At 39.9% G+C, this 12,274-nt stretch overlaps 1 protein-coding gene across 1 annotated transcript in view; it reads right to left on the bottom strand.

The window, feature by feature from the left end:
- The window catches only part of rbfox3a (RNA binding fox-1 homolog 3a), a 259,104-nt gene extending 256,958 nt beyond the window's left edge, over positions 1-2,146 (bottom strand). The window contains exon 1 of the mRNA XM_053341235.1: positions 2,024-2,146. The gene's annotated coding sequence lies outside the window, so the exon portion shown is untranslated. The remainder of the gene's footprint in view (positions 1-2,023) is intronic.
- Between the last annotated feature and the right edge of the window lie 10,128 nt (positions 2,147-12,274).

The raw sequence follows: 12,274 nt of genomic DNA, 5'->3' as shown, positions 1-12,274 counted from the left end.
AATCTCTATGGAAAACCTGCAGCCAAGTGTGGCCAAAAAAAAAGTTGAGAATAGTTTAACTTTTTGTGACAAATTGCAGCAAACCTGCAGCCAATCAATACACAGAGTCATACACATATCATACTGATGTTCTTTCTATGGAATATAAAAGAATCATATATATTCTTTATATGTGTAGACACACACACACACACACACACACACACACACACACACACACACACACACTAACACACACACACACACTAACACACACACACACACACACACACACACACACACACACACACACACACACACACACACACACACACACACACACACACAGTGTATATTAAACTTGAATAAAGCAAAAAAAGATCAGATACATTACATATCGGACAGATGCTGACAGTGATAGATCTGTGACAAGCCAAAATTGGCCGATCAATATATCAATAGGATTTTAAAATCCTATTGATATATTGTATTGGTCATGCTTAAAAAAAGAACAAGTTAATTGTACATTTCCCATAATACAAGTTGACACTGTACTAGACCCTACCAGGTTTCAGCAGTGTTTATGTCATGTGTCGTCTCCACACCACTGCAACATCAGCAGGCTGCTTTTCTGACACTTGACAAAGCTTCCTCAGAGACACACAAGACTTATCACTACTCTTTATTTAAAAGCCTGATCCTTCACACTACCTCGACACTAATGAATAGAACAAGTACTTGAGAATATTGAATATTTGCACATTATACTGACAACCTCAGTCAATAAATATGAAATCACTGTGAACTGTGAAAACAGAGGCTGATAGAGTACAACTTTGGTCTTTGTTATGGGCTTCTAACTCCATGGCAAATGCTCTCTCATATGTGTGTGTGTTGTGGGGTTCCATACAGCATGAATGCATAAAATATGATAATAATATTTGATGATGGCAGCTGCTGTGTAGGCATTCTCAGTTTAGAAAATCGCAACAATCAAAATGCATTGAAAATAAATGCTGCAAATTTCCCAGAACCCCATGTGAAAGCCCTACAGTACAACTGATGTCCAATTTCCAACAATGATAAATTATCTACATTTAGAATTTGTACAAAAAAGCAAAAGAAACTATTATTTTCCCATAAACCAAAATCAGCAGTCTTTCATCAGAGGCAATAAGCAGACACATCTGAGAGTGTGTATGCTTCACAGACTCAGGGGCAAGTCATCAAACAGCCAGCAAATATCCTCTGCTGTATCCTGACGGGGTGACAACATCAATATCTATCAAATATAACATTTATCAGCAGTTCAATAAAACAGAGCCATGCAATCAGCAAGTGACATGGAAGAGATTACAGCCTAATTCAAAGTTAATTGAAATACAGCTAATATTGCATTAGTTTGTGTTAATGCTAGAACCCATTCCATCATTTATAGGGCTGGTCCTGAAATAGAAACAAGTGTGAAGACAAAAATACAGCATGCACCATATATTCTTATTTATTCCCAGTAGGAAACCTGAAGAACACCATGAGGCTGTTAAACACCTCAGGAAACAGCCGCATTTCACACATTTAAAGCCTTGCCATTACTACTGAAAAACAACTGTGCAATTCATTCTGTTTACAATCATGTTTCTCAAGTGTGTATCTATTTGAAAACAGAACAAAATGCCATGTAGAGGTTTATTAGTACAACTCTGTGATTCTCATGTTTGTACAAATCCTCAACACTTGGCACACAGTCATCCTGCTTCACTCTCAATACTATTAAGTATTATTTTAGTATGGCTGGTGCCAGTAATGGAAACGCCAGGCTTTGGTAATGAAGTTAAGAAACCATCAGTCACAGAAAGACAGTGTGTGTTTAGGTGTGTGTGTGCGTGTAGATGTGTGTGCGTGTGCGTAGGTGTTTGTGCATGTAGGTGTGTGTGCATGTAGGTGTGTGTGCGTGTGTGCAAGAAATATGATATTCAGAGAGAGATAAAGTCAGCTGCAGAAGTAAAACCACAAGGCATGGGAGAGAAAGAAATGAGGAACTGACCAGTCTGGTGACGAGGGGAACCCCGAAATGCCAGAAGTGCTCGTTGAGCAGCCCGCTGTACACCACGTTACCAAACAGAGCAATGGTTCCTGGTTTACACAGACCACTTCCTGGCTTGGTTTCTGCAAAATAACACAGGTCATACAGTCAATGAAAATGATATATACATTTCAATATATATATATATTATACACCCGTCCATGACATAGAGCAGCCCTAAGACACTGATGTTTGAGTAAGCAGAGCAGTTTCCAGTGTTTTAGGCTTCTTCTACTTTTCTAGTATTTTGCATCTATAACAATCAATACTGTACTGATCTATACTGTACTCAAATGTCTAAATACAGCTATTAAAGTAACTAATGCAGGTCTGAAACGTGTTACATTAATGTCTCAATCTTACAATAATGTTGTTCAGGTGTGTCTGATTGTAAACAGGATTTCATAGAAACATCAGTACTAATGTTCTGTTTGTTGTCCACAGCTGGCTGTGTGTCACAGCTGGCAGCAGAATGATGCAGCAGCTGAAACGAGAAGAGCCTGAAATGTGTTACACACAGAGTCCAGGTTTTATGTGGACTTGTTTATAATAAAGCAGCTCTGACAGATGAACCTTGAACTCCATCAGTGCAGTCATTTTTATTTTTAAGTAGGTGAAAGTCTCTCCTGCTTGCCCTTGCTATCATTCAATATCAGTCTCACAAACTTTAAGATTTGAAGATACAGAGGGAATGAGTGTGGAAGTGTGTGCACAGTTAACACAGACCCTCTAAAGAAGCTAATAACTCCACTCTAAGTGAATTAGATTGTTTTTGCTTATTTTTGCATATTAAGGGGCCAAATTTGCAATTTTGGACAAATATTAATTCATTGACATACATGCCTATGACTCTGTTTGACTTATAACATGAACAACTGCTCTGTTCTTTTTAAATATTCCACTAAGACATGAAAGTGTGTCAGCGAGTAAATTACACACTATCTTTTTGTCACATTTGCCCCCGTTTAGCATATGCAAAGCTGTGCAAACCTGTTGTGGATTTGGCTCAATAAGTATAATGTTGAAAAAACCAACATTATAAAGATAATATGCCCACAAAATTTTCACCTTCCAACATCCACCCAGCAAGAAACAAGAAAGTGAATTCATTGGTCGCTGTCATGCAGATAGAGTTCATATGAAAATCTGAGCATTCACACACTATCTGTGGAACCTATGTCGTGTGGTGAAATCAGCATTTAAATACCTAGTAATTTTATTTTTAGAGATAATTAGTGAGATAAAAAGTGCACTTGTCCTCCACACAGCTACAGGACTGACAGGGTCAGACTAATGCTCTCACATAGGCAACATAGATGCCTTTGTTCATGCTCTTTGTTCTTTTGTTGTGTCTTCCTTAGAGAAGGCTGAATATTCAGACACTAGTGATACTATATATAGAGTATGATACTGAAATATTGTTAATATTTCAATACATTTGATATGTATTTTTTTAATACATATATATTGACTGATCAGACTGATCAAGACTGAATGGATATCAAGTCTGTAGATTGTAATCACAATAAAACCTTTACAAATAAATATGATAGCGGAACACAGTGAATGGTGAGATATAAATAGAGGCGGGGCAAGTAAATGAAGCTCTGCTCCTCCCGGGCTTCTCAAATACATTTCAGCCAGATTACACTCTGTCTCACTGCACCAGCTCCTCTGTAGGTTGGGATAGTTTCTCCTGGCTCCGCTTAGAATCAGTCTAGAGTCTAGCTTACATTCCATCACTCTAAGTAGTTTGGCACACACACACACACACACACACACACACACACACACACACACACACACACACACACACACACACACACACACACACACACACACACACACACACGCACACACACACACAGATTATTATGGTCTGACTTGGCTTGGTTCTAGCCTGGTTCTTTGGCAAGTGTGTATCTGCTAGGCCTGCATCCCAGTCAACACCCCACAGGCTATGTGTATGTCTGTGTGTGTGGGGTGTGTGTGTGTGTGTGTGAGAGAGAGAGAGAGCGAGCGAGAGAGAGAGCAAGAGACCTACTCTGAGACCCCAGGCTTCCAAACACCTCCGTATGCCGAGCTCATATTTTCCCTTCCCCCTGTCCTTCTATTCTTTCCATCAGTATCAGGTGAGCCAAGTGGGTGAGCAGTAATCTCTCTTTCTCTCTCTCTCTCTCTCTCTCTCTCTCTCTCTCTCCACACACACTCACATACACACATTTACACCTCTGTCACCTTTAGAGAGTTGGATGTGCCCAGTACACTCCCACTCCAGACCAATTTATGGCCTCCTCTCCTACTGTATTCAGAACCACTCTTTCTAAGTAGTAGCTCACTTCCCAGTATTTATCACTCTCCATGCCCCTAGAGCTCTGAGCACCAAAACATACTGTAATCTACTGTGTGTGTCTGTGTGGTGTGTGTGTGTGTGTGTGTGTTTGCGTGTGTGTGTGACAGATATAAAGGCTTCTGGTTTCATGGCAGTGTAATAGTATATATAGTAAGAAAAGATAGGTGCAATAGTCCTTTTTCAGGACTATTTTAAGAGACTTTGTTGAAGTAACACAGGCATTACTTATAACATGAACAACTGCTCTGTTCTTTTTAAATATTCCACTAAGCCATGAAAGTGTGTCAGCGAGCCAGCATTCAAAAAACCAGGATCCTGAAAATGAAGTAGCTACATGGAATTTTGATGACATCTGTCAGCCTCCATACAAATAAATCACATTTACCTAAAGTCATCTAAGGAGAATCAATCATTCTGTCATCTTAAAAATGTGAAAATGTATCTCCTACACCAACACGCTGAACATTGTTCTCTGCAGCCTAACTCATTGAAAGCAGCACCTCTGGATAATATTATCAACCAAATGCCTTAACTCTTTAGAAACACTGAGTGGAAACAGAAACTATGTTTGCTCCTCATCAAGCAATCCGAAGGAGCCAATAAAGACTTCACAGACCATCAAGCCAAGCAGTGGATTGGTCAGCACAGTTACTAATAACTGCTGATAAAAAAGTCATAAATGCCAATAAAAGCCCATGGATGAGCTGCCATGGGTTGCTATTACCAGCCAGTCATCTGAAGACAAATGTGTCTAGGACAGCATCTTAGCAAAGTACAGCAGAGGTTTGCACAGCACTTTACAGCATACTCAACCTTGTAAATAGACTTTTTTGCTGCAATGAAGATAGTTTGATAAACTCACCCAGTGGGTGCTGTTTTAAATCACTCACTTAAATCTTCAAATAGCTATAATCCTGTGCAATAAGAATAATATTACTTGTTAGGGGATGTTTAGGTAGAACTGACAACCAGATGCATTCACCATTCATCACAAGGGGACACGGGCCCCTCAATAATATTTTAAATATCAATAAATATCTGGCTGGATGGCTTTAGAAAATGTTACATAGTATATCTTCATAATATGTGTTTTAACCGGAATAATATATCGTATGAACAAGACTGGCATTTCTGTGTTTTTATTTGTATTTAACTCTTCTTTGTACACACAGACCCTCACCCTCGTTCTGAAAAACACAATGTATCTCTTGAATGTAACTAAAGCTGCATTTAGGCAACTGACATTATGACTGTTGCTTTTCACAGCTGACTTTAAAGCTTTCAACCTTTTTTGATGAATATTGCAATTTAATGCAATATAGTGTTAATCAATGTCAGTCACTTATAACTGTATAGTTATTGGGTGTTTTAATCATAAACATAGAAGCCAAAGCAGGTAATTACTGGTAACATTAACATATACACTGCACAACACCACCACTGTGGTGTCATTATTTCTGCTGTATTCATTTATTTATTTATTTATTTATTCATTCATTAGACAGCATCAGCTTTTCAGTGGTTAATAAGTCACAGGTTCCTCCCCCTACTTTTGATAACCAAATGTTAGTTTTGCTATATTTATGTTCAGAAAGGTTTTTGTTATTCTGTATCGTGTAACTTATCAATGCATGACTAAATCAATGTTTAGCATCCTTATGGATTAGCTCCAAATCATAAAAAGGGCCTTGACAAGCCATGTGGAGGAAGTAATATGATTCAATTACACTCACTAACCTTCCCTCTGGTATAAACACACACACACTTGCACATACTTGCACACGCCCACACACGCTGCTGTGAACAGCAGCCTAATAAAACAGCTCTTAATTGGCACACACACCAGCGGACTTGGCTGTACTGTGTTTATTTAACATAGTGCTGCACTGATAGAAAGAAGTGAAAGAACTAATTGGTTATTGAAGGACAGTGGAAGGCTGTATGCATTTATGTGCATGTGCAGTATGTATGACATTATGCATGTATGCACTACAGCCCACTTAAACCTATGAAACATTTCCTCTCCTCAAAAAAAAACTGACTTCACACATTTTATCAGTAAAAGCACACTTTAAAAAAACCCCCAGCTTTTTTAAAGAAAAAACACACTAGCAGCTAACTGGGACTGCTACTGATTCCCCAGACAGGATGCCATAGGATGGAAGGTGGTGACAAATATCTCAAGCACTTCCTGGCTTCAGTATCATTTCCTGTCCATTCACTTTCATACAGTTTAAATCCAGACCTCCACGTTGTCTGCTATTTGAACCTCTACTTTTAACCCTTCATTTCATCTCTCTCCTGCTCTCCCTTCCATCACTCCTTCACCAATCCAACTGTTAAATTCTCTCATCCCCTTGCCACCTTTCATGTATTTCTTTTTTTCTAGTATTTTCTTGCTACTCCATCTCCCCTTCATTGTGTTATTTTCCCAGTACTCTGGTGTTCTTTGTCCTTCTAATTTTACTCTTTTCTTTATCCATCCTTTTTCCTCCCTTGACCTTCTTTTCTTAATCCATCCTTTTTCCTCCCTTGATCTTTTCTCCTACTCTCCACTCCTCTCTTTTTATGAACCTTGTGATACCGTATGTCCTTCACTCTAACTTTTTCTTCTTTCTTTCCTCTCCTAACCAGTCATTGCATCCTTTCTCTCACCACTTTCTTCTTTTTGTCTCTATTCCTTACTCCTTTTCCTCCTCCTCCCTTTTATCCACCTTTCTTGCCTTTTCATCCCTTCTCTCCCCATTTCTTTACTCTCATAACTCCTTGATCTTTCTGTTAACTTGACTCTCTTCTCATTGCTACCCTCCTTTCCTCCTATTTTTTCCTCCTGCATTGCCTTCTTTCCTTTCATCAATCTGATAGCACTCGCTACCCTTTTCTCCTGATTTCTTGACTTGTTTTATCCTTTTATCTCCTCCCTCCTTCCCTCTATTTCTCCTTTTCTCTCCAACTTCCTCCCATTTTTTTGGCCTTCCACCACAGACAGCTGGTTTAGGTGGGTCTGTCTGTTCCTGTGAGTTTAACCGGCTTGGCTGCACAGTCAGCAGGGCTTTGATCCACTACCAACAGCCTTGAGCCTCACCAGGGCCACAGCCGTGCCAGGCCATGGACCCCACCTTGGCTCCCTGACTGTGGTCTGCATGAGATGACCAACATTCGCTCCCTCCAGGAAGTATGTACATGGATGCTTTCGCCAAGCTTCACAGAGTAAGAGGTAGGGGAGAACCTGCTGATGATCCAGCAAATTAGCAAATGGGAAACCTCTGGAGGCTCCTGCTTGTGACAAAGACACCAGATTTCTACACAGACATGCAGGCTCTGAAACACTAGCTGACATACACAGATACTTAACTGTATATCAGTGTACTCAATTAATGATTTCACATTATGTATTGTTAAAGTGACTGCATGACTCATTACTCAGCAGCAATAGTATCCCATTATGTTACCTGTTACTTTACTTTTGTTACTCAGCTCTGTCAAATTTGCTTTTAAACAAGTGAAAATCCTCCATGTAATACACATTACATGTATTTAACACACATGGAAACCTTGTCTTGCCTTGATGACGACATCTGGTCTCAGAATATGAAAAAACATATTTTGTTTCTGTTTGCCAGTGATTTTATTTGTGTCTTCTCATGTTAGTCATGACAAAAACAGTCGTTGACGAATATATGTCATCTAGTCCCATCTGACGAAATTAACACTAATAGACACACAACAGGGGGCTAGAGAAAAGTCTGTGTATTTTTTACATTAAAAGTTGAATATGGAGAATGATCAGAACAATGATCTAGTGTCTCGAGATCGTAGTCGTAACAATCAAAAATAATTCCAGCAGTCGGGTTGCCAGGTTCGTTCCCGAGTCTGTCAATCGATCAGCCTGCGCCATGTCAAGTGATGAATCAAACAGAGTAACGACTAATTTCGACCAATTAATTTTACAACAATATTTAACGTTAGCTTGTTTCTGTAGCCTGATCAGCGTGAGCAGACCAGTCAGTAAACTACACGATAACCCATAATGCATTTCGTTCCTACCCAAGCTGAAATCAGCAGGCTGAAGCGGATTTTATTTTAGCTCTAACTCTGTAAATATACCACTTTATCCACATTTCTAACCTTTTTAGGTGAGAAAGTAGCCCTTTAGATCCACAATGTGACGCTAATTTGTCCAAATAACATCTGCTTTAAGTTTTGTTCCTGCGAATTCGGAGCCACTCAAGTTAGCCGTAGCGAGTAACGCACTTCTGGTCATTTTCACAAAATAAAACACCGGTTGCCTTTTATTATTAAGAAAACCATAACGATAGAGTTGGTGCTTTTATTTTGAAAACAGGAAGCGAACATACCCTTGCTGTAACTTGAAACCACCGACGTACATTACATTGTAACGGCAGTGGGAGTAGCAGTTAAACCTGTTAAACTCCAAGGTCCCCCAGTTGGGAGACCCTGAGACTCTCCGCAGCAAAAGGCATAAAACGCTGCCCTAATTATGTAGCAATACAGTCATACTGCACATCAAATTAAACAGGAGAAACTCCGCTACAAGCACGTCATTTTTACACACACCAAACACACATCAAACACCAAGCATATTAATGATTAAATATCAAAATCCGAATAGTGTCAGAAAGTCAACCCACTCTCCACATTTCCATTGCTACCGTTTTGATACTTCATGGTACACAAACAAATAGCATCTCATATGAAAGCTAAGACCCTGGCGAGTTCAACAGTACCACTATTATTGAGCTAAAAACTCAGTGAACCAGCAGCCAAAGAATACAAAGGTAAACAACCACTTATTTACAGTGACTAACAGATATTCTGTCTTACCTTCGAAGTTTTGTGATGAAAAGTTGTATTTGAGAGCAAAATACGCTGGTTTTAGTGAGTCCAACACGGCTCTGCTTGTTTACAACTCCATTTCACCCAGTGCCAGCCTACAGTAGCTGCGCCGGAACAGACAACCCTGGCAACCCGCGATTCCGGCCGCTAATTGGCTGGTACAATGTAAACAGAACGTGTCAGAACGTCATTGTCGAACCCGTCAAAAAATGTTAAAAATATTAATTCAGACTAAAATTTTTTTTTTTTGGGGAAGCAATATTTTCATTCTGTACCCCTCAAAACGCCCTGTGGGTGTATTATTTTAAAAAATATATAGCTTTTAATAAATATTCTACATATTCAACCTTTAATACTCATAAATACTTACTTTAAGGGATTTTAAAAATATATATAGAGTCTAAGTAAAAAGAAAAAAGTTTCAGTCACATCAGCAGCTAATTCAGATCAGGATATATCAATAAAGTTTATATTAAATGTAGCGGACACAGCATCAGTACGGCTCAGAACATCATCAGATTAGAGTCACCTTTGACCCTCAGATGAGTAAATTGGACCAGGTTTAATATAGAGACTGACAGGGTCTCTCTCTTGGACAAACAAAGATCCATTAACATTCCATGGAGCAACCAAGAGAGACGAGAACTACATAAAAGACGGATTTTGGTGTTTCCTTCGGACGTCATAATTTATCAGAGAGACTTCACTCCATCCATTCTACCTTCAGATTGACCATCATAAATTCAAAGACACATTCCTGACTGTCTCATGAAACCACACAGAGCATGTAAGTGAGAACAAGAACGTCTTAGTAAATAGTATGGTTTAAACAATACCAATTACTTATATCAGTATCAATTACCTAAAGAAACCTCCACTGTAACAACTATTACAGCGATCATAGATAAATGTGTATTTGAAGAACTGTCATTATACTTTCTCCTTTCATAAACACAAATGTTGGTATGAGAAGGTTTACTTAATGTGAGAAAGTGTTACATTGATGTTATGCTTACATTATGGTGATAATCTATCTATCATGGAATAAGTAGAATAACAATATGTTATGTTTGATAATATTAATCCTCTTCAGGTTTTAATGAATGGCAGCTTGATGAATCAAGCTGATGTCATATCAATGCCAGAATAATACATCCTGTGTTCTGTGTCAATAGATTATAGTATGCATGTTATAATCAGGATTAAATACTGAATGAATGATAATGATGAAAAGTTTCATGGTAAAAAGCTGGAAATTAGATCCTCAAAGTAGCTGTGATGAATCTGATTGGCTGACACACAAGCCCTCCCCAGGGACAAAAACCAGCTGCACCCATCTGAAACCGGCTTTGCTGACCTGAACAGGCTTTACACCCACCTGAAAGGGCTTTTGCCCATCTGAAACGGTCTTTGCGTTGTTTCAGGTTTTGCTTTGTCCATCTTTTCTTTTCTTCACCTCACACATTCTTAACTTAGTCACCTTATCTTATTCTTTATCTAAGTTTGCTTAAGTTTTGTAATCTTGTAACTTTCACCAGCAATGTACAGAAAAAAGGCTCTTTAAGTCATTAAGTTTTGCATTCAGCCTGTTTTGTCATTTTTGGTGATTTTGACGGGTGGCCAACGCTGAGATCTCTCCAGAAAGTTATTAAACAGTGAACTAGTTAAATTGGACTTTTCCTCCATCTTTCATCAACCTGAGAGAACTTTTTGGGCAGACAAACGTCTGTCAATCCTACGACTCATCATAACTGAGAGGAACAAAGTCTGCCAGCAGACAACCACCGGAGCCAGGCAGTCTCTCTGAGATCTTCCACTTGGTGTGTGTACGCGTGGTTCTGAACAGGGCCATTTCAAGGAATTTGGGGGCCTCAAGCAAAATGGACTTGGAGGCCCCCCCACCACCACCGCCCACCGACGCCGACACCCCTGGACAGAGCAAAAAAACCTACGCCTCACCATCCCACCCCGCCCACCCAAAGCCTACAGGAACCGCAGCATAGACACACTGTTGAAGTTCAACCACACATTATATCAATAAAATATTTCTTAATAGTGCAAATACTGCTTACAAATGTTGTATATAGGCTACTGCACACATAGTATATTTACTTATTTTATTTGAACATTTGCAATCAACATATAAACAAAGTGCAAATTCGGTATTAAATATAAAATCCAACATAGATAAAAGAACACACACACATATAAGATTAACCTTTAAAAAATATGCAAAATATCTACATCTGCTGTTTGCGAGCCTTCGCTTCAGCAAAGGCAACCACAATGTCCTCCATGTCCAAAGACCGGCGAACATCACACTCAATTGACGTAACGGCCAATCCTGTGAGCCTCTCTTGGCTCATGGTGGACCTCATGTATGTCTTTATCAGCTTCAAAGCTGAAAAGCTCCTCTCACCTGAGGCCACAGTCACAGGGAGAGTCAGGAGTAGCCGCAAGGCAATGCTTAAATTACTGTAAAGATCCAGTAACTTTTCACTGTATATGTAGTTCAGCATGTCAAATGGGCAGGTGGCTAACATAAACAGGGATCATCCATATGTTCCCCCGCTATGTATGTGACCGGGGAACACACACACACACACACACAATCCCGTCTACAGTTAGCCATTTAGCTGTGTTAGCCACCGAGCTAGCCACCGAATTAGCCGGCCAGCTCGGGGCGCAAGGCAATTGCTTGGTTTGCCTGTCCTGTTGCGACGGGCCTGTAGTTCAGCATGTCAAATGGGCAGGTGGCTACATGGTCTGGGAAGCCGAGTTAGTCGCCGAGATAGCAGCCGAGCTAACAACGGAGTTAGCCGCTGAGCTAGCAACTGTGGGGGGCCCCCTTGAGGGGGATTCCGATAACAGTGTCGCTGCACTTTCCTGCATTGACCATCACTGCATTTAAAGGGACGCGCACACAGTTTGTCGTTGCATTTCAATTCATAACCAGTCGTTGTCTGGGGGCCCCCGACCAGCTCGGGGCCCAAGGCAATTGC

This window comes from Scomber japonicus, chromosome 20, assembly GCF_027409825.1.
Source record: "Scomber japonicus isolate fScoJap1 chromosome 20, fScoJap1.pri, whole genome shotgun sequence".
NCBI classification, from domain to species: Eukaryota; Metazoa; Chordata; class Actinopteri; order Scombriformes; family Scombridae; genus Scomber; species Scomber japonicus.
The sequence above is the reverse complement of the archived record's forward strand: the minus strand, read 5'-3'. Positions and strand labels throughout refer to the sequence as shown.